Source organism: Myxine glutinosa, chromosome 9, assembly GCF_964187855.1.
Source record: "Myxine glutinosa chromosome 9, kmMyxGlut1.1, whole genome shotgun sequence".
Classification (NCBI taxonomy): Eukaryota; Metazoa; Chordata; class Myxini; order Myxiniformes; family Myxinidae; genus Myxine; species Myxine glutinosa.
The window spans coordinates 56,758,269-56,777,973 of record NC_136269.1 but is presented as its reverse complement, the minus strand read 5'-3'; the positions used below and the strand labels follow the sequence as shown (position 1 = coordinate 56,777,973).

Below are 19,705 nucleotides of genomic sequence, written 5' to 3'. Positions count from 1 at the left end.
AATGTTGGGGTGTACTTACTTTTTCCACATGCGAAATTTGCATTTATGTTTATTTGAATTATACAATGGACTACAAAATGTAAATGTTTCATGACATTTGTTATATTATATCACCTGTTATATTATATCACAATGGACTATCATTATTGTTGAAATGAAGATCAAATAGCTGTATGTTGAAATATGTTGAAAAAGTCAAAACTTTACATGTGGTGTACTTACTTTTTCACGTGACTGTATGTATGTGTATATATCTATATATATATATATATATATATATATATAATATATATATATATAATATATATATATATATATATATATATATATATATATATATATATATATATATATATATATATATATCTATATATATATATATATATATCTATATATATATATATATATATATATATATATATATATATATATATATATATATATATATATATATATATATATATATATATATATATATATCATTGAAGTCATTAAAGGTTAAAGGGTAGCCCCACATAGAAAATGGAGGCCAGCAACATATAGGCCCATTTGTAGTATAGTTATGTATTAGTATGTGTAAGAATAGGCCATTTCCCCTCTTCGTACCTGCGTTGTGTAAAGACAGAAGAGTAAGCCATTCCATTCATTTTGCGTCCACTCTCCAATCTACCTCTATGGGCGTAATCCATCCCGTGCCCCATTTGGCTGACCACTAGTTGAGTAACACGAGGTCGGCCCAAAAAGGTGGGGGCGGCGTTGAGGTCGGGAGCGGCAGAGGCGATGGCGGTATGGTGAAGCGCGATTGGTGAGTTCCAGAAGGTTCGCGGGGCGGGTCTATATAACCCGCTGCGCAAAGCCCTCGAGAGAACTTGCGGAGAGGGAGCTTGATGAAAGGACTCGCGTGCACACGGCAGTGGCAAAAGGACTTGAAGGACAGGACTTGCACCAGTGGCGCGATAGGACTCGCAGAGCTGATCCGGAGGCGGAACGCAGAGAGAGAAGAACGTGCATCACTCGCCGTTGTTGAACTTTGAACCGTACATGTACGCGGGTGCAGCCAGACACGCCGGTAATGCGTATAGCGCTTTTCAGCCACGCGAGAAAACGCGGCCATAGCCGCGAGTGAATAGCAGCCAGCCGCGCCAAAGTCCGCCCTCTACCATTCGCCCCGTGATAACCCGCTCCGTTCAGGCGACACGCTACGCGCTCCTGCCTTCTCCTGCATCCATCTACATGGGACGTGCCAGGGACCGGAGGAAGCTGCACGAGAGCCATCCCTGGATGCGCTGAACATCATCCTGTCATCTGCAATCCCCGTGTGAGTGTGTGTGTGAGACGGCCCGTTTGTCCTGGGTATTAAGTAAGACTGTTTTTAAGGATTGCTCTGTGTCTCTGCTTGTTCTACCATTGTATAGTGTAAATAGATTCTGTTCTTCCTTCTGATTCGATCGTCTTTGTGATTTCGCCATTGACTAAGCGTGGTACGAATAAAACCGCTTGAATCGGGGTCTAGTAATTAAGAATAGCGCGAATCACGTGTGTGCAAACCGCTCGGCGTATCATCAACACACGTGGTTCGTGCGAGGCTTATCTCCTCGTTTCAGGGCAGCGCTAGTATTTGGTAACAGCGAATTTGGTCCTGAAACCCGATTTAGCACTGTCCGGAAGAGACGTGATAGGTCTCGGGTCGCGCCAGGTCAGTCAAGACAAGGGGACTAATCCCCCCTTGATAAGGGGAGAAGGCCGGCGGCAGATCCGCAACAATATAAAAGTTATATATATATATATATATATATTATATATATATATGTATAGTGTATACATATATATATGTATATATATACAGTCACGTGAAAAAGTAAGTACACCCCATGTAAAGTTTTGACTTTTTCAACATATTTCAACATACAGCTATTTGATCTTCATTTAAACAATATTGATAGATAAAGGTGATATAACATAACAAATATCATGAAACATTTACATTTTGTACTCCATTGTATAATTTAAATAAACATAAATGCAAATTCCGCATGTGGAAAAAGTAAATACACCCCTACATTTATCACTACTTCAAATACCTAAAATTAGAATCAGGTGCACCAGCTCAGGTCCAAATGATTAGAACATCATGAGAGAGGATCTTGGAGGAACCTGTCTTATTTAAACCTCAGACATTTAGTTTGGTTTGCTCTTTGTTGTTGAAGTGTGCGGCTTCACCATGCCAAGATCAAAAGAGCTCTCTGGGGCCTTCAGAAAGAAGGTTATAAATGCCTACGAGTCTGGGAAGGGATTTAAAAAGATCTCCAAACAATTTGAAATCAATCATTCGACTGTCCGGAAGATCATCGACAAGTGGAGAAGATTCCAAACAAATGCCAACTTGTTCAGGCCAGCCCGCCCCAGCAAGTCCAGCCTGAGAGCAGACCGCAAGATGCTGAAAGAAGTCTCTAAGAACCCCAGAATGTCATCATGGGACCTACAGGTATATCTTGCCACTGTTGATGTCAAAGTGCATGAGTCTACCATTAGAAAGAGGCTGCACAAAATTTATCTACATGGGAGGTGTGCCAGGAGGAAACCTTTGATGTCCAGAAAGAACATCAGGGCAAGACTAAAGCTTGCCAATTAACACCTAGGCAAAGACCAGCACTTCTGGAACAATGTGCTCTGGACAGATGAGTGAAAGGTAGAGCTATTTGGCCACAGTACCAGAAGACATGTTTGGCGAAAACTAAAGACAGCATTTGACCACAAGAACCTGATACCAACTGTAAAGCATGGTGGTGGAAATATTATGGTTTGGGGCAGCTTTGCTGCATCAGGGCCTGGGCAGCTCACCATCATAGAATCCACTATGAATTCTTCATTGTACCAGAGGGTGCTTGAGGATAATGTGAGGCCATCTGTCGGAAAGTTGAAGCTCAACCGAAGGTGGACCTTGCTACATGACAATGACCTTAAACATACCGGTAAATCCACCAAGGAATGGCTGAAAAGAAAGAAATGGAGGGTTCTGGAATGGCCAAGTCAAAGCCCGAATCTAAATCCCATCGAGATGTTGTGGGTGGATTTGAAACAGGCTGTGCATGCAAGAAACCCCTCAAACATCGCACAGCTGAAAGAATTCTGCATGGAGGAGTGGGCAAAAATTTCTCCCAGTCGATGTCAGAGACTGGTAGACAGTTATAAGAAACACCTACTTGAGGTTGTTTTTGCCAAAGGGGGCAATACCACTTATTAGCGCCAAGGGTGTACTTACTTTTTCCACATGCGAAATTTGCATTTATGTTTATTTAAATTATACAATGGACTACAAAATGTAAATTTTTCATGATATTTGTTATATTATATCACCTTTATCTGTCAATATTGTTGAAATGAAGATCAAATAGCTGTATGTTTAAATATGTTGAAAAAGTCAAAACTTTCCATGGGGTGTACTTACTTTTTCACGTGACTGTATATATATTTTTTTATTATTATTTATTTATTTTATTTATACAGAATCGACGCTCGTGAAAGTGCTAACATTTATCACACAAACAACTCAAACAGACAAACAAAATATATAAAAAGAGGGAGCGGTAGACAAGATGGGGAGAGAAGGGGAAGCACACAAACACAACATTTGAGAGCAGGGACATCGGGAGATGTGTGGGAGGGAGAGGGCTTGGGGGGAGGAGGCGTGGGAAGGGGGGGGGGGTGGGAGAAGTATAAAATACAAGGACACCAAAGATTTGCAGGAAAGAAGTTGGTATTTCAAAAAAGTGGATTTGGGGTGAATTAGCGGGGGTAGAAAAGATCAAGGTTTTGGATGGGGGAAGATAAGAGATGGTGGTGAACAGCTGTTTTAAAGACCTGGAGGGAGGAGTGGGATTGAAGAGAGTGAGGCAGTTTGTTCCAGAAGCGGGAGAAAAGAGGAATGAAGGAGTGAAGGTGAGCAGAGTGTCTTGATTTTGGCAGTTTAACCATAAGAGGGTTGCAGGCAGATCTTGTGCGACCTGTTGGAATATTTGGGGGACAGAGCCCAGAGAGAGCTGGGGGGGGGGGGGGCAAGGCCAGAGAGGAGTCAGTAGAAGACGGAAAGACCACCAACCTGCCTGTGGTGAGTAAGTGAAAGGCCCTTGGAGTTAGCTTAATCGTGGGAGATTCCAATGATTCTGAACGCTTTGGTTTGAACAGCGTGAAGACGAGCTGGGTGTGAGGCAGGAGCACCAGCCCAGAGGGGAGAGTATATTGTCGTTGACAATATACAATATAATGTATATTGTCGTTGATGCTTTATATGCCATATACAAAGCAATTCCGTCGTCGGCCTACTTGCTTCAAACAAGCCTTTAAATATTTTTTTTACTTACAGCTGCAATTGAGAAACAGATTGTGGTCAAATTGCATTTTTCATTAGGATGTGGAGAAAGGACTCCTGTCCGGGCTTTGCTCCAGTCTCCGTTGGAAATCCGCTCCGGATTTTGCGGCGACCCGCGTGACGTGTCACAGCCGAGCGAGGGAAGATGTAATAAAATAAAATAAAATAGGGGAGGGGAGAGTAAGTTACAGTCCTGGAGACGTCGTGAAGCGAACACTGAACAAGGTACCAAGACCAGGTGCAGCTCCGGCTCCCGCGTTTCTCCCTTATCGATTGTATGTTCAGAATATTCATCCCTCCTCGTTTTTCTCTTTTGTTTTTTCTCTCATACACGTTTTGAGGGTTTCTTATTCACCGATCTTGATTCTTCTTTTTCTTCCTCTCCTGCATGTCGCTTGTGTTTTTATCGACAAGGGTCGGTGTCTGTCGGTAATGTCTTATTGCATATTGTATAACATATTCTGGCTTGTCTGTCTTGAGCATGAATTTGATGATTTAAATTGTGGAGAGACAGACTCGCAACCACGAGCACAGCGATGAAACGCGTGGGGGATTGAGGCAGCTGTCCGTTCAAAGACACACACACGCATGTACATGCATACATATGCACATATGCACACACACGCACACACATATACATACGCATATACACACATACCACGCACACATATACATACACACACATACACATCACATACTATTATAGACCCTATAGCCACTATTCCTGTCCGTCCCACCGCATGTCTGTGTATGCCTTCACGACCTTTCTTTGACATTTGCATTTATATGGGTCTTGCACAAGAGTCAACAATCTGCTCATTCTTTGCGATGAAAACATTGGGAAGCACACACATGCACACACACACATGCACACACACACACGCACACACACACGCACACACACACACACACACACACATGCACACACACACATGCACACACACACACGCATGCACACACACGCATGCACACACACGCATGCACACACACATGCACGCACACATGCACACAAACACATGTATACACACATGCACACACACACACATGCACACACACACATGCACACACACACATGCACACACACACATCCATACACACATGCACACACACACATGCACACACACATGCATACACACACATGCATACACACACATGCATACACACACATGCACACACATGCACACACACATGCATACACACACATGCATACACACACATGCATACACACACGTGCACACACACACATGCATACACACACATGCATACACACACATGCACACACATACACACACATACACACATGCACACACACATACACACATACATACACATACATACATACACATACACACATACACATACACACATGCACACACACACACACACACACACGCACACACACGCACACGCACACATACACATGCACACACAGACGCACATACAGACGCACACACAGATGCACACATATGCACTTGAAGTGTGACGATACTCCTACAGTTCTACCCGATTACATCCAGATTTGCTACATCGGATCAACAATGACCCCAATTCGTGCATGGGTTTTTTTTTTAAATCTTTAGTGGTGCTCTGGGAGGGTTGGGGGAAAGAGGGGAAGGCGAATTCACTATGTAAATGTGTATCATGTAGCTCCACTCCAGGTGGGAGAGGGTTATGAATTACACAGCAAAAGGTATTTTAAATTGCACATTTGAATAAGGACAATAATAAAACTCTCCCCCTCCTCCCCCCCGCCCCCCCCCCCTCTCCTATCGGCTGCTTCTACTATATTCATCATTCCTACCTGAAGTGAAGGTCGGAAGTGGTCTGGTCTTCTTGGAGGTTCCTTGACACCAGGTTACACTCCATATGTTGCTTGTGTGTGGTTTCCGTCTGGCCAGCGCCTTCTGCATTTTAAATAAGTTGACCAAGTATTTCTCATGTTTCATGTGAACTGCATTCATATACTACGGGTAGCTAATTACATTGTACAAACTTATGTATATTTTGATTGATGACTCCCCTAAGATTGGTGTTGGCTTTACGGTTAGGGTGGCTGGCCTGGGTTGCCATTGGCCTCTTGGTGAGGGCTCTCTGAGCCACCCGATTACAACGTCTTACACCGACTTGCACTACACAATCAATTACAACATCAAAAACGGCAGTCATTTGAATGCAGGGAAGCCCTGTGATTGGCAAGGACTTGGACCAATCCATCACGTGAACCGTCCCCAACGGAACTTAATGCTTAACACCACACTCAACGCCTCTGAGGAAGAGAACTAGTTTGTTCTTGAAACGTCAGGCTATTAATAAAGAATTTTTAATTATTTTACTGCTCAGTGTGCTATCATTTACAATATATATATAATATATATATATATATATTATATATATACAGACTTGGCATTTAATATGGAATTTTTTTTCTTCTTGACTTGGGTTTAATTTCTGAACTTGGTATATCAATCTGGTGAGTTTCTTTTACGCTTCGATGATTTCTTTGTTAAAAGAACCATGTCACTGATTGTCTGTCACAGCAAGAAGTCAATAGCAGGATTATATCACAGGTGGCGTGACAAAATGTACGGACAGGACCATTGGACGATTGGCTTCACAATCGGGTATATAAGGGTTGTTGTGTTCTGTATTAGTGGAAAACAACTGCTGCACGTCTATAAAAGTTATTGCCACTTTCCCTGGAGATGGTCCGTCAACTCGACAATGCTGTTTGTCATTTAGTGGTGGCTTTACGAAATTCCGGCATGAAACAGCGTGCTATTGCTTGGCAGTATGGCATCACTCAAGGTCAGGTGTCAAAGATCCTGAAACGAAATGCTCAGAGGGGTGTCCCTACTCCAATACCGAGGCCAGGACGTCCCCGCAGAACTACAAGGAGGGATGATCACCAGCTGCACCGGTTAGTCCGCAATGGCCATACCAAGTCAGCTAATCGGCTTCGGGCTGAGTGGCAGCAACTGACAAATGTGCCTGTATCCAGAAGGCTAGTCAACCGACGACTGGTTCAAGCAGGCTATCGTGCCAGGCGTCCCCTGAGAAAGCCACGTCTGACCAGACAACACCGCCAGCGCCGATTGCAGTGGGCCAGAGAGCACCGTCAATGGCAGCCAGGACACTGGAATCACGTGATCTTCAGTGACGAGTCTAGATTTCTGGTCTATCGTCAAGATGGCCGCGTCCGAGTGCGCAGACAAGTGCATGAAGCCTACAACGAAGATTGTATAGTGCCAAGAGTCCAAGCTGGAGGTGGTGGGGTGACCGTTTGGGCTGCTTTTAATGCAGGGGGCAAAACTGAACTGGTTGTTCTGAATGGAAACCTGAACCAGTTCAAGCACAGGGTCATTCTGGAAGAAACATTGCTTCCATTTGTTCGTGCAGCCTTTCGAGGAAACTTTGTCTTCCAAGATGACAATGCACGGCCTCATCGTGCTCGCATGATCCAACACTTTCTTGCTGACCGTGGTGTAGAGCATATGGAGTGGCCTGCCATGTCCCCGGATATGAATCCGATAGAGAACTTGTGGGCAGAATTAACGCGTCAAATCGACAACTTGGACCAGCAGCCGACCTCTGTGCGTGAATTGCAGCAGGCTATTTTAACTGCATGGCAAGCGATTCCTGTCCAAACCTTGGCAAATCTCGTGAACAGCATGCCTCAACGTGTACGTGCTCTCCTGAATGCTCGTGGGGGTTACACGAAGTACTGAACTGTAATTTTACTGTCCGTAATCCCAGTCGTAATTTAGCTTTTGTTTTTGTTGAAAATTTTATTGGCTAATGTGCAAAATAAAGAGATACTTCTGGAAAACGCACAGAAGTTTAACACCGTACTGTCCATGAATTGAGTTCGATATCAGTTTACATCACTTTCAAGGATCAATTTATTTGCTTCAAAATGTCAAATGTGGTTGTTGTTTCTTTTAATGGTCACATTAACAAAATCTAGAATAATTTCAACATAATTCCAATGAACTTTTGGTTCTAAGTCATCTTGAAAAGTAAGTTCACCCCCACAAAAAAATATTCCATATTAAATGCCAAGTCTGTGTCTGTATATATATATATACATATATATATATACATATATATATACATATATATATATATACATATATATATACATATATATATATATATATATATATATATACATATATATATATATATATATATATATACATATACATATATATATATATATATATATATATATATATATATATATATATATATATATATATATATATATATATATATATATATATATACATACATACAGATTGAACCCCCTAACTTGACTAGGAAACAAGGCACACATTGAGTCTCACCCCAGCAATTGCTGCACAACCTGTTAGCAACAAGTTTCACCTGCCACGCTGACACATTGTCTCTGTCCTGCTCACAACAGCTAGGAGGTTTGCAGTCAAAAATATTAAATTTAACCAAAGAAGCACACTAACCCTATGACATGACGCTGACGTCATGTGCATAAATTATACCAACACATCACCTCCAAACGAGGAGGCATCCGTGTGGTACTCAAGTCTTTGCATAGTTAATTGCTGAAGTGATTGCTGAAGTGATTGCTGAAGCATAGGTCAATTTCAATGGTGTCTTGATTGTACCGATTCCCAATTTCGTGTGTACGGGTTTATATGACAATTAAATGTTGTGCTGTGGGACTGGGACACCCTTATTGCCCAGTGTGCACAACACATATTTGAATTAACGAAGGATTCATTCATTCATAATGGGGCAACACCAGTGAGAGAAGGGGAGAATATTTGAAATAAAAAAAGTATTTCGGTAAAATTGAAAAAAAAAAAGGATTTTCCTGTCGGTGAAGCCGATAGACAACTGGAACCTTTCGTGCATCAAATTCAGCCAAATTACATGTGCAAGAGTCCACACTGCTTTGTCGGAAGGATAATTGGCCCCATGGTTGGTTTGTCTGATCTTCATTCATGTGTGTAATACTGAAGATTTTGTTTTGAAGACCAAAAATCTTATTGTGGAGGAGGATGAGTCCATTGTTTTTCATGATGTCAGTGCTCTTTTCTCCTCCATCCCGACAACGGATGCTGTGGCTGTAGTTCGTGAATGCCTTGATAAGGACAGAACTCTGAAGGAATGTACGAACCTCCATGTGGATCAGATTGTGGATCTGGTGTCTCTATGCTTGGACTCGACCTATTTCACGTACAGAAACCAGTTTTTCAGACAACTACATGGTTGTGCTATGGACTGCACCATCTCACCAGTTGTTGTTCATTTGTATATGGAAAAGTTTGAAAGTGTTGTGCTGGAAAATGACCGTGGTTCCAAAACTAGGTTATGGTTGAGGTATGTACAGTGCATTCAGAAAGTATTCAGACCCCTTCACTTTTTTCACATTTTATGTTGCAGCCTTATGCTGAAATCGTTTAAATTCATTTTTTCCCTCATCAATCTACACTCAATACCCGATAATGACAAAGAGAAAACAGGATTTTAGAAAGTTTTGCAAATTTATTAAAAAGAAAAAACTGAAATATCACATTTACATAAATATTCATACCCTTTGCTATGACATTTGAAATTTAGCTCAGGTGCCTCCCATTTCTCTTGATCATCTTTGAGATGTTTCTACACCTTCATTGGAGTCCACCTGTTGTAAATTCAATTGGTTGGACATGATTTGAAAGGCACACACCTTTCCATATAAGGTCTCACAGCTGACAATGCATATCAGAGCAAAAACCAAGCAATGAGGTCGAAGGAACTGCCTGCAGAGCTCAGAGACAGGATTGTGTCGAGGCACAGATCTGGGGAAGCTTACAAAAAAATTTCTGCTGCATTGAAGGTTCCCTAGAGCCCAGTGGCCTCCATAATTCTTAAATGGAAGAAGTTTGGAACAACCAGGACTCTTCCATGAGCTGGCCGCCCGGCCAAACTGAGCAATCGGGGAGAAGGGCCTTGGTAAGAGAGGTGACCAAGAACCCGATGGTCACTCTGGCTGAGCTCCAGAGATCCTGTGTGGAGATGGGAGAAACTTCCAGAAGGACAACCATCACTGCAACACTCCACCGATCTGGGCTTTATGGCAAAGTGGCCAGACGGAAGCCTCTCCTCAGTGAAAGACACATGAAAGCCCGCTTGGAGTTTGCAAAAGAGCACCTAAAGGACTCTCAGACTGTGAGAAACAAGATTCTGTGGTCTGATGAAACCAAGATTGAACTGCTTGGCCTCAATTCTAAGCATCATGTCTGGAGGAAACCAGGCACCGCTCATCACCTGCCCAGTACCATCCCAACGGTGAAGCATGGTGGTGGCAGCGTCATGCTGTGGGGGTGTTTTTCAGCAGCAGGGACTGGGGGACTGCTCAGGGTTGAGGGAACAACGAACGGAGCAAAGTACAGAGATATCCTTAATGAAAACCTGAAACAGAGCGCTCAGGACTTCAGACTGGGCCGAAGGTTCACCTTCCAACAGGACAATGACCCGGTGCACACAGCCAAGACAACGCAGGAGTGGCTTAGGGACACCTCTGTGAAGGTCCTTGAGTGGCCCAGCCAGAGCCCTGACTTGAACCCAATCGAACATCTCTGGAGAGACATGAAAATGGCTGTCCACCGACGGTCCCCATCCAACCTGACAGAGCTTGAGAGGATCTGCAGAGAAGAATGGCAGAAAATCCCCAAATCCAGGTGTGCAAAGCTTGTCGCGTCATACCCAAGAAGACTCGAGGCTGTAAATCGCTGCCAAAGGTGCTTCAACTAAGTACTGAGTTAAGGGTGTAGTACTGGTGAACAGGTGATTTTTTTTATTTTTTATATATTTTTTAGCTGAACAGTTTCCTTATAGTCTTATAAACAAGAATCATGCTATTAGAGGTCATAGAAGTACCCCTAATTATTGAAAAATGCAAATTTCAATTCAATATAATATTTTGCATGAAATTTGTTATAACTTGGGAAATGCATCATTCTTTTGGGCTGAAATTTGGACAGGATATTCAGAATATCACTTCCTGTAAAATGATGAAGGCTTTTGTTTATAGGAGTAGCCATTGTGGATTTATTGAAGGACAACCAAGTTTTATCTGGTAATTGGCATAATTAGCTAATTAGTGAACATTTGACATAATTTCACAAAATCCTCTCATCAGGTAGTAGAGTAACACATGTATAATACATGTACCAAGTTTTGTGTGAAAAGAATGATAGGTGACATAGAAGATAGAAGTAGAAATGTGTTCTTTGTTTTTCCTTGTTTTTTATTGACGGTCTAATTTATGCAAATTATATGCATGTAATATGACAAAGAAGCGTTGAAACTGGTCTGAGTTAAAGCCAAGATTATATCTTTCAAGAAAAACTGAAAATTAGATATTAACTTGACTTTGTTTTTGTGTAAAGGCCTCTCAAAGGTACCTATGTAGTTTTCTCAATTTTTCACCAGTACTACACCCTTAAGGGTCTGAATTCATTATGTCATTGTGATATTTCAGTTTTTTATTTTTAATAAATTTGCAAAACTTTCTAAAACCCTGTTTTCTCTTTGTCATTATGGGGTATTGAGTGTAGATTGATGAGGGGAAAAATGAATTTAAACGTTTTTTTTTTTTTTGTTGTTGTTGTATACAAGATCGAGGCTCGTGAAAGAGCGAACATTAATCACACAGAAAGACAAACCGACACATAAAACATATAACATCGGGAGCGGTAGACAAGATGGGGAGAGAGGGGGAAGGACACAAACACAACATTTGAGAGCAGGGACCGAGAGACATGGAGACATCGAGAGATCTGTGAGAGGGAAAGGGCTTTGGGGGGTGGGGGCATGGGAAGGGGGGGGGGGCGGTGGGAGAGGTATAAAACATATGGACACTGCCAGGACTTCCAGGAAAGAAGTTGGAATTTCAAACAAGGTGGATCTGGGGTGAATTAGCGGGGGTAGAAAAGATCAAGGTTTTGGATGGGGGAAGATAAGAGATGGTGGTGAACAGCTGTTTTAAAGACCTGGAGGGAGGAGTGGGATTGAAGGGAGTGAGGGAGTTTGTTCCAGAGGCGGGAGAAAAGAGGAATGAAAGAGTGAAGGTGAGCAGAGAGCCGAGATTTCGGCAGTTTAACCATCAGAGGGTTGCTGGCAGATCTTGTGCGACCTGTAGGAATATTTGGGGGACAGAGCACAGAGAGAGCTGGGGGAGCAAGGCCGGAGAGGAGTCGGGAGAAGACAGAAAGACCACCTACCTGCCTGCGGTGAGTGAGTGAAAGGCCCTCAGAGATAGCTTCATCGCGGGAGATTCCAATAATTCTGAATGTTTTGGTTTCAACAGCGTAAAGCCGAGCTAGGTGTGAGGCAGGAGCACCGGCCCATAGGGGAGAACAGTATTCCATTGAGCTGCGGATGAAAGCATAAGGCTAGGCTGCAACATAACAAAATGTGAAAAAATTGAAGGGGTCTGAATACTTTCTGAATGCACTGTAGATGACACCGCTTGTAGTTAGAAAGAAGTGAACAGCAAGACTTTAATTACCTGAACCGTGTGGACGAGGACATCCAGTTCACACAATAATCATACACCTATGATCAGTTTGTCTTTATTGATTGCAGGGTTCACGTGAATGGCGATGTCCGCGTGGATTTTTGGGTTTACAGGAAATCCATATGTACCAACCATTATTTGCAGTTTGATTCACACCACCCATTGATCCATAAATTATCGGTCATTCACACTCTTTTCCATCGGGCAGACACTATTCCGACCACACACGAGGGGAAATCATTCGAGAAGGAGAACGGCAGGAGTACTCTCAGTAAGTGTGGTTACCCCGGTTGGTCTTTTTTGAAAGGAAAAACGTCACGTCCGGTGAGCAACAACAGGACATGGATCAAGAAAACATGACACGAATGACCGACCATTCCGTATGTGGCTGGGCTGTCTGAGAAAGTGAGTGGATTCTTCTCCAAGTTTGGCATTGCTACATCAGATAAACCACACTGAATTCCACGCAGACAGTTCTTTCAGGTGAAGGGCAAGATCCAGAAGGATAGGAAACACGACCTGGTGTATGGCATCAGATGTGGAGGCCCATCATGTACTGAGACCGACACAGGTGAAACTCCGCAAACTCTTATGGCCCGTATGAACCAACATCGTCGTCCAGCTAATGAAGAGGCTTTGAACTCTGTTGTATATACACACTTGAACCTGCATGGTCTCAGTTTTGGCAAGAGCCAAGTGGTCATCTTAGACATAGACAAAAGTGGTTTGCTCCTGGTGTAAAGGAATACATTTGGGAAAGAGTTGAATCACCATCTCTCAACAAAAGGGGCAGTTTGCGATTTGATCTTTCATGGCCGTGGGACAAGCAATCGCTCCCATGTCGTCTGCAACTGTCACGGAATGCCCGGATTAGTCAACAGACCAATTCACCCTACTCGACACATTTGTCTCGGTGTCGTTGTACTATGCGTGGCAATGTGACATCAAATAATGTCATGCCTCGGGAAATCCTTTGTTCTTCAGTGTTGTATTTATGAAAATAAAATAATAGTGAGGTACCAGTGCTCCACATGGGACGCATGTGATCACGAACCTTCTCCAGTCATGGTGTCAAGGTAAAAGCGAACCACATGATCCAGAACCTTCTCGAGTCATGGTTTCTCAGCGACAAATTCGCTACATCAGCACATCACGTGGGCATCTAGCATCATAAAGAACAGCCTGAACTTGTTGAACAGCCTTAATAGATATTTTAATGTAAAGATCCTAGTTTCCCTATGTCTATGCCCTATGGCGATTGGGGTTGGACATTTGGGGGAGAGAAGTGGAAGCAGGGAGGAGGAGGCGGGGGTGGAGGGGGGGCACAAAATTAGGTTTCCCCCCCCCCCCCCCCCCAGCACCAGACACCCTCAGTACGCCACTGGTGAGCATGTCTATAAAGTTTGTACTACAAAATTTGTAAATTTGTAGTAGAACATCTATATACAAGTATATCTACAATAAATAGCACCGCAAGGCAGGTGTAACCCCTCAGCCCATGCATGGTGGAAACCAATTTCAAGATGGCTGCCGTGGCGGCCATATTGAAAATCGCAGCGTGCCCATTTTCGAAAGGAACCTTCCTCTACTCATCCCCAACACACACTGCAAAAATGGATTTAATCGGACAAGCCGTTCTGCTTGAAATTGACGTAAACCAATTTCAAGATGGCTGCCGTGGCGGCCATATTGAAAATCGCAGCGTGCCCATTTTCGAAAGGAACCTTCCTCTACTCATCCCCAACACACACTGCAAAAATGGATTTAATCGGACAAGCCGTTCTGCTTGAAATTGACGTAAACCAATTTAAAGATGGCTGCCGTGGCGGCCATATTGAAAATCGCAGCGCGCCCATGAACCTTCCTCTACTCAACCCCAACACACACTGCAAAAATGGATTTAATCGGACAAGCTGTTCTGCTCGAAATTGACGGAAACCAATTTCAAGATGACTGCCAATTTCAAAAAGACACTGTTAGTGTGTGCATCCATGTGTGTGTGTGCGTATGCGCACATTCGATATAGCTTTGTCTTTTCTCGGGACAACCATCGTTCAAATAAATATGTAGGGATGGTTTCACATCATCATTTCTTGTGATCATCCCCACCTTGTCTCCATACTTATTGGAGTAATATTCCGACATCCCTTTACATTAAAAAAATGTTTTTATTACTTATAATATAATCAATTGCTCTGTCTTTGGGGAATTGAAAGACCTCCGATTTCAGGGAGATTTATTTTTCACAAGGAATACTGTCATATTTTTTTCCACCCATTGTGTTGTCATTTAATGTTATCGCTTGGAATGATATAGAAGCTCATTGCAAAAATTAAAAAAGCCTCAATGCCATGTTATAATTGGGGTCCAAAATGAGACATTGGTCTGTATCTTACTGACCTATCACCTTGTATGTCTAGACTCAAGCTGGCGTACAACCTCGGTTAAAAATATGTTACTGTGTTAGCCTGTGTGGCATTTCCATCTGAGCACATAACTCAGAATTATTCCACTGTCTTCTAATCTCCTTGTTACTGTCTTCTAATTACTTCACCATCCTCTAATATCCTTGTTACTGTCCTCTAATTACTTCACCATCCTCTAATATCCTTGATACTGTCCTCTAATTACTTCACCATCCTCTTATATCCTTGTTACTGTCCTCTAATTACTTCACCATCCTCTAATATCCTTGATACTGTCCTCTAATTACTTCACCATCCTCTTATATCCTTGTTACTGTCCTCTAATTACTTCACCATACTCTAATATCCTTGTTACTGTCTTCTAATTACTTCACCATCCTCTAATCTCCTTGTTACTATCCTCTAATTACTTCACCATCCTCTAATCTCCTTGTTACTATCCTCAAATTACTTCACCATCCTCGAATCTCCTTGTTACTGTCTTCTAATTACTTCACCGTCCTCTAATCTCCTTGTTACTGTCTTCTACTTACTTCACCATGCTCTAATCTCCTTGTTCCTGTCTTCTAATTACTTCACCATCCTCTAATATCCTTGTTACTATCCTCGAATTACTTCACCATCCTCTAATCTCCTTGTTACTATCCTCAAATTACTTCACCATCCTCTAATCTCCTTGTTACTGTCCTCTAATTACTTCACCATCCCCTAATCTCCTTGTTACTATCCTCTAATTACTTCACCATCCTCTAATCTCCTTGTTACTATCCTCGAATTACTTCACCATCCTCTAATCTCCTTGTTACTATCCTCTAATTACTTCACCATCCTCTAATATCCTTGTTACTGTCTTCTAATTACTTCACCATCCTCTAATCTCCTTGTTACTATCCTCTAATTACTTCACCGTCCTCTAATCTCCTTGTTACTATCCTCTAATTACTTCACCGTCCTCTAATCTCCTTGTTACTGTCCTCTAATTACTTCACCATCCTCTAATCTCCTTGTTGCTATCCTCTAATTACTTCACCGTCCTCTAATCTCCTTGTTACTGTCCTCTAATTACTTCACAGTCCTCTAATCTCCTTGTTGCTATCCTCTAATTACTTCACCATCTTCTAATCTCCTTGTTACTATCCTCTAATTACTTCACCGTCATCTAATCTCCTTGTTACTATCCTCTAATTACTTCACCATCCTCTAATATCCTTGTTACTGTCTTCTAATTACTTCACCGTCCTCTAATCTCCTTGTTGCTATCCTCTAATTACTTCACCGTCCTCTAATCTCCTTGTTACTGTCCTCTAATTACTTCACCGTCCTCTAATCTCCTTGTTGCTATCCTCTAATTACTTCACCATCCTCTAATCTCCTTGTTACGATCCTCTTATTACTTCACCATCCTCTAATCTCCTTGTTACTATCCTCTTATTACTTCACCATCTTCTAATCTCCTTGTTACTATCCTCTAATTACTTCACCATCCTCTAATCTCCTTGTTACTATCCTCTTATTACTTCACCATCCTCTAATCTCCTTGTTACTGTCCTCTAATTACTTCACCATCCTCTAATCTCCTTGTTACTGTCCTCTAATTACTTCACCGTCCTCTAATCTCCTTGTTACTGTCCTCGAATTACTTCACCATCCTCTAATCTCCTTGTTACTGTCTTCTAATTACTTCACCATCCTCTAATATCCTTGTTACTGTCCTCTAATTACTTCACCATCCTCTAATATCCTTGATACTGTCCTCTAATTACTTCACCATCCTCTTATATCCTTGTTACTGTCCTCTAATTACTTCACCATCCTCTAATATCCTTGATACTGTCCTCTAATTACTTCACCATCCTCTTATATCCTTGTTACTGTCCTCTAATTACTTCACCATACTCTAATATCCTTGTTACTGTCTTCTAATTACTTCACCATCCTCTAATCTCCTTGTTACTATCCTCTAATTACTTCACCATCCTCTAATCTCCTTGTTACTGTCTTCTAATTACTTCACCATCCTCTAATCTCCTTGTTACTATCCTCAAATTACTTCACCATCCTCGAATCTCCTTGTTACTGTCTTCTAATTACTTCACCGTCCTCTAATCTCCTTGTTACTGTCTTCTACTTACTTCACCATGCTCTAATCTCCTTGTTCCTGTCTTCTAATTACTTCACCATCCTCTAATATCCTTGTTACTATCCTCGAATTACTTCACCATCCTCTAATCTCCTTGTTACTATCCTCAAATTACTTCACCATCCTCTAATCTCCTTGTTACTGTCCTCTAATTACTTCACCATCCCCTAATCTCCTTGTTACTATCCTCTAATTACTTCACCATCCTCTAATCTCCTTGTTACTATCCTCGAATTACTTCACCATCCTCTAATCTCCTTGTTACTATCCTCTAATTACTTCACCATCCTCTAATATCCTTGTTACTGTCTTCTAATTACTTCACCATCCTCTAATCTCCTTGTTACTATCCTCTAATTACTTCACCGTCCTCTAATCTCCTTGTTACTATCCTCTAATTACTTCACCGTCCTCTAATCTCCTTGTTACTGTCCTCTAATTACTTCACCGTCCTCTAATCTCCTTGTTACTGTCCTCTAATTACTTCACAGTCCTCTAATCTCCTTGTTGCTATCCTCTAATTACTTCACCATCTTCTAATCTCCTTGTTACTATCCTCTAATTACTTCACCGTCATCTAATCTCCTTGTTACTATCCTCTAATTACTTCACCATCCTCTAATATCCTTGTTACTGTCTTCTAATTACTTCACCGTCCTCTAATCTCCTTGTTGCTATCCTCTAATTACTTCACCGTCCTCTAATCTCCTTGTTACTGTCCTCTAATTACTTCACCGTCCTCTAATCTCCTTGTTGCTATCCTCTAATTACTTCACCATCCTCTAATCTCCTTGTTACGATCCTCTTATTACTTCACCATCCTCTAATCTCCTTGTTACTATCCTCTTATTACTTCACCATCTTCTAATCTCCTTGTTACTATCCTCTAATTACTTCACCATCCTCTAATCTCCTTGTTACTATCCTCTTATTACTTCACCATCCTCTAATCTCCTTGTTACTGTCCTCTAATTACTTCACCATCCTCTAATCTCCTTGTTACTGTCCTCTAATTACTTCACCGTCCTCTAATCTCCTTGTTACTGTCCTCGAATTACTTCACCATCCTCTAATCTCCTTGGTACTATCCTCGAATTACTTCACCATCCTCTAATCTCCTTGTTACTGTCCTCTAATTACTTCACCATCCTCTAATATCCTTGTTACTATCCTCGAATTACTTCACCATCCTGTAATCTCCTTGTTTCTGTCTTCTAATTACTTTACCATCCTCTAATCTCCTTGTTACTGTCCTCTAATTACTTCACCATCCTCTAATCTCCTTGTTACTATCCTCTAATTACTTCACCCTCCCCTAATATCCTTGTTACTATCCTCTCATTACTTCACCATCCTCTAATATCCTTGTTACTATCCTCTAATTACTTCACCCTCCCCTAATATCCTTGTTACTATCCTCTAATTACTTCACCATCCTCTAATCTCCTTGTTACTGTCCTCTAATTACTTCACCATCCTCTAATATCCTTGTTACTATCCTCTAATTACTTCACCGTCCTCTAATCTCCTTGTTACTATCCTCTAATTACTTCACCGTCCTGTAATCTCCTTGTTAGTGTCCTCTAATTACTTCACCATCCTCTACTCTCATTGTTACTGTCGTCTTATTACTTCACCATCCTCTAATCTCATTGTTACTGTCCTCTTCTTACTTCACCATCCTCCAATCTCCTTGTTACTGTCCTCTTATTACTTCACCATCCTCTAATCTCCTTGTTACTGTCTTCTAATTACTTCACCATCCTCTAATCTCCTTGTTACTGTCTAATTACTTCACCGTCCTCTAATCTCCTTGTTACTGTCCTCTAATTACTTCACCATCCTCTTATCTCCTTGTTACTATCCTCTAATTACTTCACCATCCTCTAATCTCCTTGTTACTATCCTCTAATTACTTCACCATCCTCTAATCTCCGTGTTACTGTCTTCTAATTACTTCACCATCCCCTAATATCCTTGTTACTATCCTCTAATTACTTCACCATCCTCTAATCTCCTTGTTACTGTCTTCTAATTACTTCACCATCCTCTAATCTCCTTGTTACAATCGTCTAATTACTTCACCATCCTCTAATGTCCTTGTTACTATCCTAGAATTACTTCACCATCCTCTAATCTCCTTGTTACTATCCTAGAATTACTTCACCATCCTCTAATCTCCTTGGTACTATCCTCTAATTACTTCACCATCCTCTAATCTCCTT

The 19,705-nt window shown here is 41.7% G+C and overlaps 1 protein-coding gene across 6 annotated transcripts in view; it reads left to right on the top strand.

Moving 5' to 3' along the window:
- Window positions 1–4,476: 4,476 nt before the first annotated feature.
- Window positions 4,477–19,705, top strand: part of LOC144893616 (uncharacterized) — an 87,707-nt gene continuing 72,478 nt past the window's right edge. Inside the window, exons 1-2 of one of the 6 annotated variants that reach the window (XM_078784356.1) lie at window positions 4,532–4,594; window positions 6,177–6,223. The gene's annotated coding sequence lies outside the window, so the exon portion shown is untranslated. Of the gene's footprint in view, window positions 4,645–6,176; window positions 6,224–19,705 lie in introns of all 6 variants that reach the window. The other 5 variants (XM_078784357.1, XM_078784358.1, XM_078784352.1 and 2 more) reach the window with 5 other exon arrangements.